The following is a 16,708-nucleotide window of genomic DNA, read 5'->3' as shown; positions in this document are numbered from 1 at the left end:
CACGACTTTCCTCAACACTACCCCTCAAGTTGGTGTGGATATTTATGCCACCCAACTTGCTAAGTAAGTGATTATTACGTGAATCCGAGAGCTTTGGTAAAAAGATCAGTGGGTTGCTAGCTTGTATGCATGTAAACTGTTTGAATTATGCCATTTTGGAGTTTTTCTCGAACCATATGACAGTCTATCTTGACATGCTTGGTTCGTTCATGGAACACTGGATTTGAGACTATATGTATAGTGGCCTTGTTACCACAGTACAGTCTGACTGGTTGAGAATGCATTACTTCAAGATTTGATAGCAAAGCTTTTAGTCAAGTAACCTCACAACATGCAGAGGTCATAGACCTATGTTTTGCTTCGGCTGAGGAGCGTGAAACAATTGTTTGTTTCTTAGTATTCCAGGAAATGGGTGATTTTCCAAGTAGGATGTAATACCCAATGACCAATCGTCTGGTGACTCTGCAGCGTACCCAATCCGCATCACAGTATGCGAGCTGGATTTCATTAGAAGCTGATAAGAAAATCCCTTGACCTGGAGATTTCTTAAGGTACTGTAGAACCTTGTGTGTGGCCTCCAAGTGTGGTATTCATGGCTTGTCCATAAACTGACTTAGTACATGAGTGTTATGGTGTATTCCCAAGAGGAGGGGGCGGGGGGGGGGGGGGGGGAGGTGAATTGGGTATTTTAAAAAATTCCTAAGTATATCTTATTTTCAAAATCACAAGCAATATTACAAAACCTAGGGTCTTTGTAAAGACCCCAAAAATAATATGCATGGAAGTGTAAAAAAAGTAATAATTATTTAAATAAACAATAATAATTATTAATTAATATAATATATTAATATAATAATATTATATATATATATATATAAACTTTACCTAAAGGATTCTGATTCTTCAGGAAACCTTTAGGAAGTTCAATTAACCTACCTCTCTCTCTCTCTCTCTCTCTCTCTCTCTCTCTCTCTCTCTCTCTCTCTCTCTCTCTCTCTCTCTCTCTCTCTCTCTCTCTCTCTCAATTTCTCCTCCATTTCTTAGCGGAATTGAAGAACGAACATCATTTTCGGGTCCTAGCTATGCTCCTTAATGTTTTAACCTGAGAGATTTTGTCGTTTGGACGTCGTATGCACAACTTCAGGGCTAAGGTAAGGGAAACAGATTATATCAGTTTATTTTGATATTGAACCGATTAAACTTGAGTATTTGGATACAAAAATATTATATTGGATTTTTTTAATGAATTAGGCAAATGAAATTTATGATTTTGGTTTATTATACACGTATTTGGAAAAAATTAAAATGAATAGGGTGATCATCTCCTTTCTCCTATCAAATATATATTTTGTGTTGAATGAGAATGGTAGAGGTGATCATACCTCCATTTTTCATAAAATATACCAATTATATTATGATATACTTTCTTCGGTCAGTTTTACTAGATTATGATATAACATTCAAATTGTGTGGCATGAGAATAATTTATTATATTGCATATTTAAACCTGTTGAAATTTTTATAGTATTATATGGCAAAAGTTGTGATATTATACTGATTTATGGAATTGTTGGGAATAATGCGGATATTGTGAATTTTATGGTTTAATACCGATCACGTGGATGGTTGAAAAGTTTTGGAAAAACTATTGTGAATTGCGTGTTGAGAAATTGATTGTTGAGAAATTTATTATTGAGAATGATAGGGAGAGATTATTGCGAATAATGTGTTGAGATTTGAGATCATGCTATCTGTAATATTACGTAAATTTCATTATATGTTCTAAGAACCTTGATGGACCAGTGGATGCTCAGTCCCGTAGCTATAGACAAGAATCAGTGCAACCACACTTTTCTGAGAATGTTGGTGAATGAAAAGTCTATTTGTCCAAAGAAGGGTTGCGTACCCTCTTGGAGTCCGGACCAAGAAACGATAGGCAAATTGGACTTACAAACGAGTTATTTCGATTTAGTCTTGGTAGACCAACCAAGGCTAAGTCCAGTTTCCGGACCGCATAACCCGTCATGGGGGCTAAACATGTTGTTAGTCCAAAATGAGAGATTCTTTTATACATATTTGTAGATTTATGTAATTAGGGCTATTATTGAACTAGACCTATTATCTAAAGGAAAATAAGTTTTTTTTTTTTTTACTATATAGGTGTGAGTTACATTTTACAAATATCATTTTATTTAAAGTTAAATTAATGGATGTATTTTACTTACATAAAAACTCATTTTTGTCACACATTGATAATAATTTATTCCTTCTTACTGAGAGGTATCTCACTTAATTATTTTCGTACATTTCAAATACCCTGAGGAGCCTAACCGAAATCAGCGTAGCGTAGCGGAAGCATGAGTGGGATAGAAGAGTTAGTTAGGAGAAATATTTAATTAATTATGTTTTTAATGGTTCGAAATTTTGGGCTTGTTAATTTTGATATTGGAGATATTATGTAATAAAAGTCTTTAGTACTTTGGTAAATAAATATATTTGAGATCTTCCGCTGTTGAAATTTTTGGGTTACTATAGTTGGTATCAGACCAAATTTTTGGGTTGTTACAGTTGGTATCAGAGCAAAAATTCGGGTTGTCACAGTCTTTATATGCAATCATAAATTCCCATATATACAAGTATGCAAGTACTCAAAATAAAATACAATAATCATGCACCACAAATTAAATATAGCATACAAGTGCAGAAAGTAAAGAGTATGGGGAAGAGAAAACACAAACACCGAATTTTTATAAGGTTCGGCAAATACCACCTATGTCCTTGCCTTGGGCAAACCACCTAAGGATTCCACTATCTGCTCCTTAAAATCGAGCAGAGCTTCACGTTACAATCCGCTGCTGACACGAGGCGTAACTACTTCTTTACAATCTGCTGCTTACACGAGGCATGACTACCTCACCACGGTTCACAATCTGAACGGCCAATACAAATGATAAAATTATTTTTGCATACAACCAGATGCTTCTTAGAAAGCTAATGTGTACAATGAAATCCTAAACACTCTCAAATGATATGATTTCAAGCTCAGTAGAGTATGTGAATTTTTCTCAAGAATATTTTGTAATCTTTGAATAAAATATTTATGATAAGTACTTCAAAGATTTAAACCCAACTAGATATTCCTCCAAAAATATTTTTCAAAAAAAATGTAGGAGAAGTTGGAGTTTGGCCCTCAAAATGATTTTCACAAAATGAATATGAAAATGATTGCTTTAAGAATGACCTTTGATAAATCAAATAGCAAGAAGCTTTCAAGCAATATCTATGAACTTGTAAATATATGCTCAAGCCTTGCTTGTATATCCCAAAAGAATTTCCCCATAAATATTTTCAAGTAGAAGAGTAGGAGAAATTTGATGTGCAAAAATGAACCCCCAAATGAATGCTTCTTCAAAAACTCATGAGCAATAAAAGATCTTTCCCAAGAAAATGATTTTCTAGAATAAGAGTATAGGAGAGAAAATGAGAGTGAATGCTCTTGGATTCGCCCAACAATGAAATAGAATGATATAAGCTTGGCCAAAGTGTATTCAAATGCTTTAGGGTTGGTATTTATAGGCATTTTGAGGATATAGCCATTTTATGACCGTTGGGAGAATAAAGAAATGATTTTATTTTGAAAACTAGCCGTTTTATGCTCGTTTGAGCATTCTGACACCGTAAAAAACCATCGATGATTTTTCCAGGCTTTCCCAAACTGTCAACTATTTTTTCCTAAAAGTCTTCAGCATGAAAGGAATTTTCTGTTCCGAACACCTTCCAGTATTTTGGACATAACTTTTTCTATACAATTCCAAGTTGAATGTTCTTGGTATCAACAGAATATAAGAGAAAATCCTACAACTTTCATGTTGGAATTTTTTAAGATAAGGAGTGTTTTATAGAGAAAATGGCTCATCAATGTGACGGAAGAAACATGAAGGGGTTTTTCAAAGAAACTTGTTTTGGAAAAATATTTTCATGAAAGTTTATGTGCCTGAGGTCGGTCTATGGTCATCATTGAGCTTTTCATCATATCATGTGGAGCATGCATGTAAATATAATTCAAATACAAATACAATCAAAATTGAAAATTAAAGTGTCTTTATCCTTTTGCTCTTCAATCCTTCATGGAAAGGGCTAAGTGATATGTCCTTTAAGTTCTTCGTGGCTTTTATATTGCCTCAATCATATGTGCTTTCTAAAATGTAAGCCTGTTCAAAAACTTAGCACACAGATGAGATTCATATGATTTGTCATTATCAAAACAAGGATCGGACTCAAAAGGTCAATAGTACAAGCAATGAATAGGCTAAGTCTGGTCTTCTGATGGCCAAATAAATTAGTCTTCCAACAAGTCGCCTATATGATGAAGGATCTAAGATGAGTACGCCCTCACTCTCATTGAGTGCAAGATTTTGATCCATGGGAAAGTTTCTAGGCTTAGCTCCAAAGACACATGTATCATCTATATCTCGAGTGCATACTTCCTCTGAGATAGAAATATTCCTTTGGCTAAACAAGCCACATCGATCCCCAAAAAGTATTTGAGGATTCCTAAATCTTTGAGTTTGAAATGATCACCTAGGTATTTTTTTACCTTATTGACCTATCCCAAATTGTTTCTTACAACATTAATATCATCCACATAGACTAAAATGGCAGTGAAATTGCCCTCATGGGATTAGTGTATTTAATGCTTTCTTCTTAGCTATAGCCTTTGGCAACTAGGCGAGCCTTGTATCGTTCAATGGATCCAATAGAGTCGTATTTGATCTTGTAGACCCGTTTGCAGCCAATGTGTTTCTTGCCAGGAGGAGAGGAGTAAGATGCTAGGTTTTGTTGAACTAGAGGGCATCAATTTCAACATGCATAGTAGTACACTAGTTGGGATATGTCATGACCTAAAAAAAGGACTTACCAAAAGAGAGAGGGTTGTGGTCAAAGCATGGCGAGAAGGAGATAAGTGAGAATAAGATAGAAAATCAGTAAGACAACAAGAAGTATTTAACGAATGGATCATTGCAAATTCAGATAATTGAGTGGGTTGAGATGGCAAAGCCTGTTCCATGTGAAAATCTTGCAAGTATGTTGATGGTTGAGTAGGACGACTAGATCATCGAGGTGGTGGATGAGAGGGTAAAGAAGTGGATGGGGATGGAGGAGAGGTAGGTGATGATGAAAAAGATGGTGAAGAAGATGAAATTTCTGTGACGTGGTCAAGAGAGGGAATAGGATAAGGTAGGACGAGTTTCGTGGGCTCAGGAGTAGATGATGCAAAAGGGAAGAAATCTTCATGAAAGAGAACATCTCGAGACACAAATACTTTATGTGTTGCAAGGTTATAAAGTCAGTATCCCTTTTGACCACATAGATAGCCAAGAAAAGCACATCGAGTTGCTTTTGGATCAAACTTAGATGGGTTTTGCAAGTGAAGGGAAGCAAAGCATAAGCATCCAAAAACTCGCAGGGAACTATATGTAAGTTTGACATTATAAAATCTCTCATAAGGGGACAAACCACCTAAAACAAGAGAAGGGGTTTGATTAATGAGATAAGTTGCGGCAAGAATGGCATCGCCTTAAAAGTGTTTAGGTATATGGGCTTGAAAAAATAATGCACATGCAACATTAAAGAAGGTGACGGTGTTTGCGTTCAGCTACTCCATTTTGTTGGGGAGTGTTTACGCAATTGGTTTGATGTACGATGCCTTTGGGGGTATATATTGAGAGCATGTCAAACTTAGGCCCATTAACACTTCAGATGATTTTTATGGTGGTAGAGAATTGGTTTTCAACAAGGTGAATGAAGGATTGCAAGAGAGAGAAGGTGTCAGATTTGTGGCACATTAAGCAAACATAGGTACGGGTATAATCATCAACAATGATGAGAAAATAGTGTGCACCAATAGTGGAAGGGACATCATGGCTCCCCCAAATAGTCAAATGGGTCAAAACACATGGAAATGTAGTAAAAATGCAACGACTTGGTTCTGGTCTCAATTTTTGTGTGCAAAACCGAAGATGTCATCAAACACCTCTTAACCATTTCAAATTAGTTTAGATCACTCAATATGGTCAAAATTGGTAAAAAAAACAAACAAAAATATAGGAAAAACACAAAGACTCGATCATGGTCTCAATTTTTATGTGCAAAAATTGAGACATTACCATACACCTCCTAACCATTTTGGATCACACAAAATGGTCAAAATTGGTCAAACACAACGAAAATGCAAGAAAAACATAGAGACTCTGTCCTGATCTTGATTTTCATGCCCAAAACCCCAAAACTCGAGACATCATTAGGCACTTCCGAACTATTTTGGACCACTTTAGATCACCCAGAATAGTCAAAATTGGTCAAAAATTAAAAAAAACATAGTAAAACATAGAGAATTTATTTTGATCTCAATTTTCATGCATGAAACTTGAGACATTACTTGTAACGACCTGCCTCATTTACTACATATTCAACCGTATTAATTATTATTAACTTAAAACATAACAAAGTCAACCCGAACCCATGGGTAACGGGGACACACTTGTCATACATAGCATAAATCTAAACAGTAGTAAACATAAATTTCATCTACCCAACCATATAACGCAATATACCAGAGTTACCTACATTCCACCATATACTATATAAATATACAATCCTCAAAACATCAAAAGATAAAACAAGGATCTACATAAAAACCTACTGACCCTAGTTCTAAAGACTCACCCTCTTAGCGGGGTAGTGTAGCCGCCTCAATGGCACGGGGCTCGATCCACCTGTATTTCTTGGTTCCTTGAAATGGTTTAAATTGGGGCGAGATACCTCTAAGTAAGGGAAATAAACTAAATACAGTTGTGTGACAACGTGAATATTTGCATGCTATAATAAATATACAATACAAGTCACATGCTTGAAAAAACTAATAATATCATAACTGAGTAAACATACAATTTCATAGTGTTACTAAAACATATTGTATTTCACTGTTCATAAAATCATCTGATATAACTAGTAGTTCTGAAATTTACCCAGGATGAAAAGCTAGCTGATGTCATGTATTACCCCCCATGACGGGTTATGCAGCTCGAAAGCAGGACCCAATAATGGCTGGCCGACCACTGTCGAGTCAAAAATATCTGTAAGTACGATGGGCCCGCCACACCCTGGTTTTGACTACCAAATGGATGTCTACAACTCTACACTGAAAGCCACATCAACTATCCATCTCCTACTCGCTCTACTAGCAAAGGCGGTTAGCAGAAGTTTGAACTGAACTGAACTGAACTGTATAGCTACGATACCGTGCTCTTGATAACTGATCTGAACTGATCTAATATATCATCCAGGTTCTGATAACATATAATACATGATAATATAATATGTTTTAACATAAATATATTGATAGCATTTTTGAATTTTGTAATAATATAAATAATTACAGCCTTGCGCCGAATACATTCAAAACTGCAGCCTTGCGCCAAAAACATGCGTAACTACGGCCTTGCGCCGGATATCAATCACGGCCTTGCGACGAACATATCATACATACAAATTTGAATAAATGTACTGTTTATCATATATTCTGAATTCATAGTTACTGTATTATCATGTTATTCTTGAAAATAACTGAAATAGGTTTTTTCTGTAAAATTGGCTTAACATAATACAATATGCGTAAATTAATATTCATGTCACACAATACTGAAAAAAAAGTCATGAATTCTGTTAAGAAATTACATTTCTTGACATTTCATACTTAAAAATATATATTCCCGTGTAACAGCAGCATTTTCCCAATGTACATTTTCACAAATATACTCATATATAATACATGCTTTTTGAAAATTAATCTGCAATTAAATAATAATAATAATGATTTTTATGAAAAATCACTGCTTTTGTTTACTCTCTTACCTGACTACTAAAAAGCCCCTACAATGACTAATCCTACACCTGCAAGGTTCCCCGTTCAACACCCTGAAAATAACATCTCCCTAAAAAAAACTTCAGTATTTCTTCGAGTACTATATTTTATACAACTGTAGGAAAGTCAAATATTAAATAAAAAGTCTTATCCTGAATTTGGGATGGAGTCAAAGTTAGTCCCACCAACGATCCACTCCAGCAGATTTGAAGAAAAACTTCCTAGGAGTGTCATGGAGGCCTCGGATCGTCCAACCGGCAAGATACCAGCCCAAAATCTTAAAGAGAAGGGAGAGGGAACGAACAGGAGAGAGAGAGAGAGAGAGAGAGAGAGAGAGAGAGAGAGAGAGAGAGAGAGAGATTCTTCGCGTGATTTCTGCAGGAAAAATCGAGTTTAGGCTATTTATACACCTACACTCATCGACGAGCCATGTCACTTCGTCGACGACGCCAAGAAGGGAGTTCGTCGATGAATGCTTCTCATTGATGAAATTCAGAGCTGAAAATAGCCTCTCGGTAACTTCTCATCGATGAGACACGTGTCCCCGTTGACGATCACATCAAGCATGTTCATCGACAAACATGTTGTGTTCGTCGACGAGACCCTTGTTTGAATTTCCAAATTACAATTTATCTTTCTCTCTCCTTTCCCTTATTATTTAATTATTATAATTTCTTCAAGTCTTTACATTCTCCTTTCCTTATAAAAATTTTGTCCTCGAAATTTACTATCCATATGATCCACCATCCCTTAAAAATAACCAATCTACTCATTTTATTACTTACCCTCACTTATGGCAGAGGAATACCGTGGTTACATTCATAGTTTTGGGAGATTACATATGCAAAATAAAATTCTCCCAAAACCAAAATACTACTTACTCACCAAACTACTACATACACTAACTAACCTGCAGAAGAAACATTACATAATGACTTACACTTTACCTGATTATAACTGAACCTTATGGAAAAATTGCGGGTATTTCTATCTTATCTGTTCCTCAAGTTCCCAAAAGGCTTCTTCTGTTGCGTGATTCCTCTATAGGACTTTTACTACAAAAATCTTCTTATTACATAATTCTTGTTCTTTCCTGTCCAGAATCTATACTGGTACCTCCTCATAAACCAATGAATCACTGAGCTCTAATTCACCATAACTGATTACGTGAGAAGGGTCTAGGATGTATTTCCTCAACATGGAGACATGGAATACGTCGTGTATTCTAGACAACACAGGTGGTAAAGCTAACCTATAGACAACCGACCCCACTTTCTCTAGAATCTCAAACGGGCCAATGAACCTAGGGCTAAGTTTACCTTTCCTTCCAAATCTCATAACCCTTTTTAACGGAGCTATTTTCAAAAACACATGATCTCCAATATCAAACTCCAATTTCCTATGGCAGTTATCGGCGTAACTCTTTTATCAGCTCTAAGCTGCACTGATTCTATCTCTGATGAGCCAAATCTTATCATACACTTGTTGCACTAATTCTGGTCCCATAACTCGTCGTTCCCCCATCTCATCCCAATATAGAGGAGAACGACATCTTCTACCGTAAAGTGCCTCAAATGGTGTCATGCCAATGCTGAGCTGATAGCTATTATTGTATGTAAACTCCACTAGCGGCATGAACTGAGTCCAACTACCCCCAAAATCCAATACACATGCTCGAAGCATATCTTCTAATATCTAAATCGTCCTCTCAATCTGCCCGTATGACTGAGGATGGAACGTCATGTTGAAAGATAACTAAGACCCTAGAGCCTCCTGCAAGTTCCTCCAAAATTGTGACGTAAAACGCAAGTCTTAATCTAACACTATAGACACAGGCACACTATGAGAACAGACTATCTCCTAAATATACGTCTCTACCAGTCTGTTAATGGAGTAGCTAATCTTGATAGGAAAGAAATGAGCAGTCTTAGTCAAACGATCTACAATCACCTAGATTGCATTCTGACCATGCAATGTTGACGGCAACCCTGAAACAAAATCCATAGTTATATGATCCCATTCCACTCTAGGATAAAAAGTGGCTGCAACTGACTTGCCAGCCTCTGGTGCTCATCTTTTACCTGCTAGCACGTCAAACACTGTGCTACATACTCAGCAATCTCCTTTTTCATACCACTCCACCAATAAGACTCTCACAGATCCCTATACGTTTTCGTGCTGCCGGGATGAACTGTGTATAAAGATCCGTAAGCCTATTCTAGGATGGTCCTTCTGATATCAGCATCATCAAGAACGCATAATCTAGAACAAAACCAAAAAGCTTCGTCATTTATAATACAAAACTCCTCTCCTTGACCACGCTGTACTCTGACCATTACCTCTGCTAATTCTGGATCCTCTTTTTGAGCCGCTTTAATCCTTTCCTGCTGAGTAGACTGCACCACTAAACTAGCAATACATGACTGAGGATCGCTCTTGACCAAATCTATGCCGAGTCTCTCCAGATCCATCATGATCGAATACAAAATCTCCATAGCTGCCAGCGCTAGTCCCACAGACTTCCTGCTCAACACATCAGCTACCACGTTTGCTTTCCCTAGATGGTAATTGATAGTACAATCAAAATATTTAATAAGTGCCAACAACCTTCTCTACCTCATATTTAGTTCATTCTAAGTGAAAAAGTACTTTAAACTCTTATGGTCGAAGAAGATTTCGCAACACTCGCCATACAGGTAATGCCTCCAAATCTTCAGTGCATGTACTATTGCAACCAATTCAAGATTATGGGTAGGGTAGTTCTTTTCATACTCTTTCAACTGCCTGGAAGCATACGCTACCAGCCTACCATGGTGCATCAATACACAGTCAAGTCCCTTCAAGGACGCATCATTGTAGATAACATAACCCTCGCCCCCTGACGGGATAATCAGCACTAGTGTCGTGACAAGCCATTGCTTCAATTTCTGAAAGCTCTGTTCATAGCTATCATCCCATTCAAATATGATATTCTTCCTAGTCAGTCGCGTCAAAGGCCCTAATAACGCTGAGAATCCTTCAACAAAACAATGGTAATAACCAGCCAACCCTAAGAAACTCCTGATCTCCTGGACGTTCTTCGGTCTAGCCCAATTCACTACCATATCAATTTTACTAGGATCCACAGAAATTTCATCCCCTAAAATGACATGCCCCAAAAACACAACCTTCTCGAGCCAGAATTCACATTTGCTGAACTTGGCGTACAACTTCTTTTCCCTGAGCGTTTGTTAGACCTGCCTCAAATGCGTCTCATGCTCTTCATAGCTCCTCTAATAGACCATTACATCATCAATAAAAATAACAACAAACTGGTCTAAGTATTGGTGGAAGATTCTATTCGTCAAATCCATGAATATTGCAGGAGCATTCGTCAGACCAAAAGGTATAACAAGAAATTCATAATGCCCATACTTGATTCGAAAGGTTGTCTTCGATACATCTTCTGCCTTTACCTTTACTTGATGATATCCTAACCTGAGATCAATCTTAGAATACACTCATGTACCCTGGAGCTGGTCAAATAAATCATTTATACGGGGTAGAGGATACTTATTCTTGATTGTCACCTTATTAATTTCTTTATAATCTATACACATCCTCATGGTCCCGTCTTTCTTCTTTACAAATAACACTGGAGCTCCCCATGGAGATACACTAAACCGTATAAAACCCTTATCAAACAAATCTTGCAACTGATTTTTTAATTCTACCAACTCTGTCGGTGCCATTTGATAAGGTGCTTAAGAGATCGACGTTGTACCTGGAAGTAAATCAATAGGGAAATCTACCTCACGATCAGGTGGCAAGCCTGGTAGCTCATCTGGAAATATATCTGTAAACTTTTTTACTACTGGTGTACTAGTGAGCTTCAATTAATTCCCTGACATTTTCTTTACAAAGGCCACAAATCCCTGACAACCACTCAGGAGCAGTCTCCTCACCTAAATAGCTGAAACTAACTGAGGTAGGGATTGCACTTGTGACCCTATAAACCTGAATTATGGTCTTCCTGAAGGTCTGAATATCACTTCTCTTGAATGGCAATCTATACTGGCAAAGTTAGTTGCTAGTCAATCCATGCCTAATATTACATCAAACCCGTGCATGTCCCGCACTATCAAATTAGCAGGCAAAATCTTCCCCTGAATATCAACTGGACAGCCCCGGAGCACCCTACTACACCTCACTACTGACCCGATCGGTGTAGTTACTAACAGTTTAGTGTCTAATAACTGTGTTTCTGCCCCACATAATCTAGTGCACTCCATAGACACGAACGAGTGTGTAGCTCCTAAATCAAATAATACAACAACTTTAAATGAAAGCATGTTAACCATACCTGTCACCACGTTGTCGGTTGTCTCAGCATCACCCGACATCAAAGTAAAAAATTTAATTGGAGCCATATTCCTCTGCTGGCCTCCACGTGACGCCTAATAGCCTCCCCAAACAGGTTTAGGAGAGCAAGCAGCACCAATCTGAGCCTGAAAGTCCCTTATTATATGCCCTGGTTCCCCACATTGGTAGCAGATAGCTCACCCGGCATGACACTCGCCCGGATGTCTCTTCCCACAAGTCGGGCAAGTTGGAAAAGACTACAGACCCTGAAACCCACGATTCCCTAACTCCTTCCTCTGATCCCTATAGTAGCCACCTCCTTTCCATTAACCATGAATGAACCCCTGCTGGGAACCAGAACGCGTGGATCTTTTCCTCTGTTTCTGCTCCTCAGCCTCCAACCACTCTCCAGCATCTGCCATAGTTGCCCTGTCTACCAAATCGGCAAAATCTTGCAATTTCAATATCAACACTTGCTTATATAATTCTCTCCTCATACCTTTTTCAAACTACCTTACCTTCTTCGTCTTGTCTGGAATAATGTATGGGACGAAATGAGATAACTTAATGAACCTCGCCGCATACTGCTGCATTGTTTGCTGTCCCTGCTTTAGATTCAGGAACTCCTCAATCTTGGCTTCTCTAAACGAGGCTAGAAAATATCTATCAAAAAATATCTCCTTAAATCGCCCCATGTCATCTCTATAGGCACTGTCCTCTGCTGCTCCAGGAGTTTCACTTCCGTCCACCATCTTTTAGCCTCTCCAGTTAGTTTATACGTAGCGAATAGCACCCTTTGCTCCTCAGTACACTGCAACACTGCAAACACTTTTTCAATCTCCTGCACCCAGTTTTCAGCAATTGCAGGATCAATTCCTCCGGAGAAAGCCAAAGGATTCATCTTAATAAACTTCTCAATTGAACTGTTGTGGTCTGCAGGCAGACCACCATGCTCTCTAGAGTTTTTGGAAATTTTAGCTATGACTTGCTAAGTCACTTTGTGCAGTACTACATCTGAATTGCCACCTATGGTGCCCGAAGGCCCAGCACCCTCATTACCACTAGCATGGGCGCTACTACCTCTAGGGTCCATCTTGAAAAGACAATAAACTTAGTTTAGGACCCTATTACTATAACATATCATCTAACTAGTATATTATATTCTTAACTAATTCATCACCCCTGATCTTAATTCAAGTTTCAATCCTATAACCTAGATACCCAACCCATAATTAGTTTACCATGACTTTCCTGAAATCATCACCCCAAGAAAGACACCCAAACCATCACAGAAGTCCTACATCTAGACTACAAACCAAATCTCAAATTCTCTTATCCTATACTCTGGTGTTGTTACTGCTGCATTATAGAGTCTACAAAACCTAGCATCCTAAGCTCTGATACCAAACTATAACGACCTGCCTTATTTACTACATATTCAACCATATTAATTATCATTAACTTAAAACATAACAAAGTCAACCCGAACTCATGGGTAACAAGGATACACCTGTTATACACAGCGGAAACCTAAATAGCAGTAAACATAAATTTCATCCACCCAACCATATAACACTATATACCAGAGTTACCTACATTCCACCATGTACTATATAAATATACAATCCTCAAAACATCAAAAGATAAAACTAGGATCTACATCAAAACCTACTCACCCTAGTTCCAAAGACTCACCCTCCTACTGGGGTAGTACAACTGCCTCAACGGTGCAGGGCTCAATCCACCTATCTTTTTGGGTTCTCTGAAATGGTTTAAGTTGGGACCTTTCAGTAAGGGAAATAAACTAAATACAGTTGTGTGGCAACATGAATATTTGCATGCTATATTTAATATACAATACATGTCACATGCTTGAAAACACTGATAATATCATAACTGAGTAAACATACAATTTCATAGTATTACTAAAACATATTGTATTTCACTATTCATAAAATCATCAGATATAAATAATAGCTTTAAAATTTACCCAGGATGAATAGCTAACTGATGTCATGTATTACCCCTTATGACAGGTTATGCAGCTCGAAGGCGGGACTCGACAATGGTTGGCCGACCACTGCCGAGTCAAAAATGTATGTAAGTACGATGGGCCCGTCACACCCTAGTTTGGACTGCCAGGTGGATGTCTACAACTATACACTAAAAGCCACATCGACTATCCATCTTCCACCCCCTCTACTGGCAAGGGCGGTTAGCACAAGTCTAAGCTGAACTAAACTGTATAGTTACGGTACCGTGCTCCTGATAACTGATCTGAACAATAATTGGGGTTCTAATAACATATAATACATGATAATACACTGTTTTAATATAAATAGATTGATAGCATTTCTGAATTCTATAATAATATAAATAATTACGGCCTTGCGCCGAATACATTTATAACTGCGGCTAACTACAACCTTGTGCCAGCTATCAATCATGGCCTTGCGCCGAACATATCATACATACTGATCTGAATAAATGTACTGTTTATCATATATTCTAAAATCATAGTTTACTGTATTATCATGTTATTCCTGAAAATAAATGAAACGTGCTTTTCTGTAAAATTGGCTTAACATAATACAATATGCGTAAATTAATATTCAGGGCACACAATACTGAATAAAATCATGAATTCTATTTTGAAATCACATTTCCTGACATTTCATACTTAAAAATATATATTCCTGTGTAACAGTAGTATTTTCCCAAATATACATTTTCACAAATATACTCATATATAATACATGCTTTTTGAAAATTAATCTGCTATTAAATAATAATGATTTTTATGGAAAATTACTGCTTTAGTTTACTCCCTTACCTGACTACTGAAAAGCCCCTACAATGACTAGTCCTACACCCGCAGGGTTCCCCGTTCAATACCTTGAAAACAACATCTCCCTAAACAAACTTTAGTATTTCTTCGAGTACTACACTTTCTACAACTGTAGGAAAGCCAAATATTAAATAAAAAGTCTTACCTTGAATTTGGGATGGAGTCAAAGTTAGTCTCATTAATGATCCATTCCAGTAGACTTGAAGAGAAACTTCCCAAGAGTGTTGTGGCTGCCTCGGATCGTCAAACCGACAAGAGACCGGCCCAAAATCTTAGAGAGAAGGGAGAGGTAATGAACAAGAGAGAGAGAGAGAGAGAGAGAGAGAGAGAGAGAGAGAGAGAGAGAGAGAGATTCTTCGTGTGATTTCTATAGGAAAAATCGAGTTTAAGCTATTTATACATTTGCACTCATCGACAAGCCACGTCACTTCGTTGACGAGGCCAAGAAGGGAGTTCATCGACGAATGCTTATTCCTCGTCAACATTCGTTGATGAAATTCAAAGCTGAAAATAGAGTCTCAATAGCTTCTCGTTGATGAGATACGTGTCCTCATCGATGATCCCATCAAGCGTGTTCGTCGACAAATGTGATGTGTTCGTCGACGAGATCCCTGTTTGAATTTCCAAATTACAATTTATCTTTCTCTCTCCTTTCTCTTATTGTTTAATTATTATAATTTCTTCTCTACTTTACCAGACATCTTCTAACCATTTTCCACCACTCCAAGTCACTCAGGATGGTCAAAATTGGTCAAAAACAAAGAAAAACATAGTAAAACACAGAAATTTGGTTTTGATATCAATTTTTGTGTGCGAAACTCAAGATATCACCAAACACCCCATAACCAGTTTGGACCACTTTGAATCACCTGGTATGCCAAAGATAATTTGAGGAAGGGGTAAGAAATTAGGCTTTACCCCATATTTTTGGTGAATTGACACCTGAACAAAATCTAGTGTCAACAATCGACACATTCAATTTTCTAAGTACGCAAGGGTTGTTGAGGATTTGCTTGAAGGAAAGAAAGAGGAAAATTAATTTCTTATCAATTTTCTTGGGATTATTTGGGGAATGATTCAAAAGAGAGGGCTCTTCCATTTTATATACGAAGTTAACTTTTTTCATCAAGGTCAATGCCTAATTCTTTTCTTTCTTAATTTCATGAATTGTTGTATGTGAGATGGATGAACATTTTTTTTTTTATGTTCATGTTTAGATTTGACATGTTTTTGTCATTTATTTCATGCTAATGTTTGCACATTTGGTGATAATATGTTGCTTCAATCCCATGAAAAAAAGGCATGCTTGAAAAAAAATGCATTGTTTTGCATGAAGTTGGTTTGTAGGCAGTCGATTAGTCCATTTAGAAGGTCAACCGCCCCCTTTGCTTTTTGAAAAAGTAGTCATTGGGCTATTAGGTGGTTGATTGTCCCTTTGTAAGTGGTCAATTGTCAAATTTTGAGTGTATATTTTTATACTTTTTCATATTTTTCTCTAAGATTCTTAGTGTTTTTAAGTTTCACACTCACTAGAGTGTAGTTGGTCGAGTTTGAGTATTTTTGTTGAAGCTTTTCATGATTTTTCTATAAAAAAC

The sequence above is a fragment of the Malania oleifera genome, chromosome 11 (genome assembly GCF_029873635.1).
Source record: "Malania oleifera isolate guangnan ecotype guangnan chromosome 11, ASM2987363v1, whole genome shotgun sequence".
NCBI classification, from domain to species: Eukaryota; Viridiplantae; Streptophyta; class Magnoliopsida; order Santalales; family Ximeniaceae; genus Malania; species Malania oleifera.
This window is presented reverse-complemented; position numbering follows the sequence as displayed.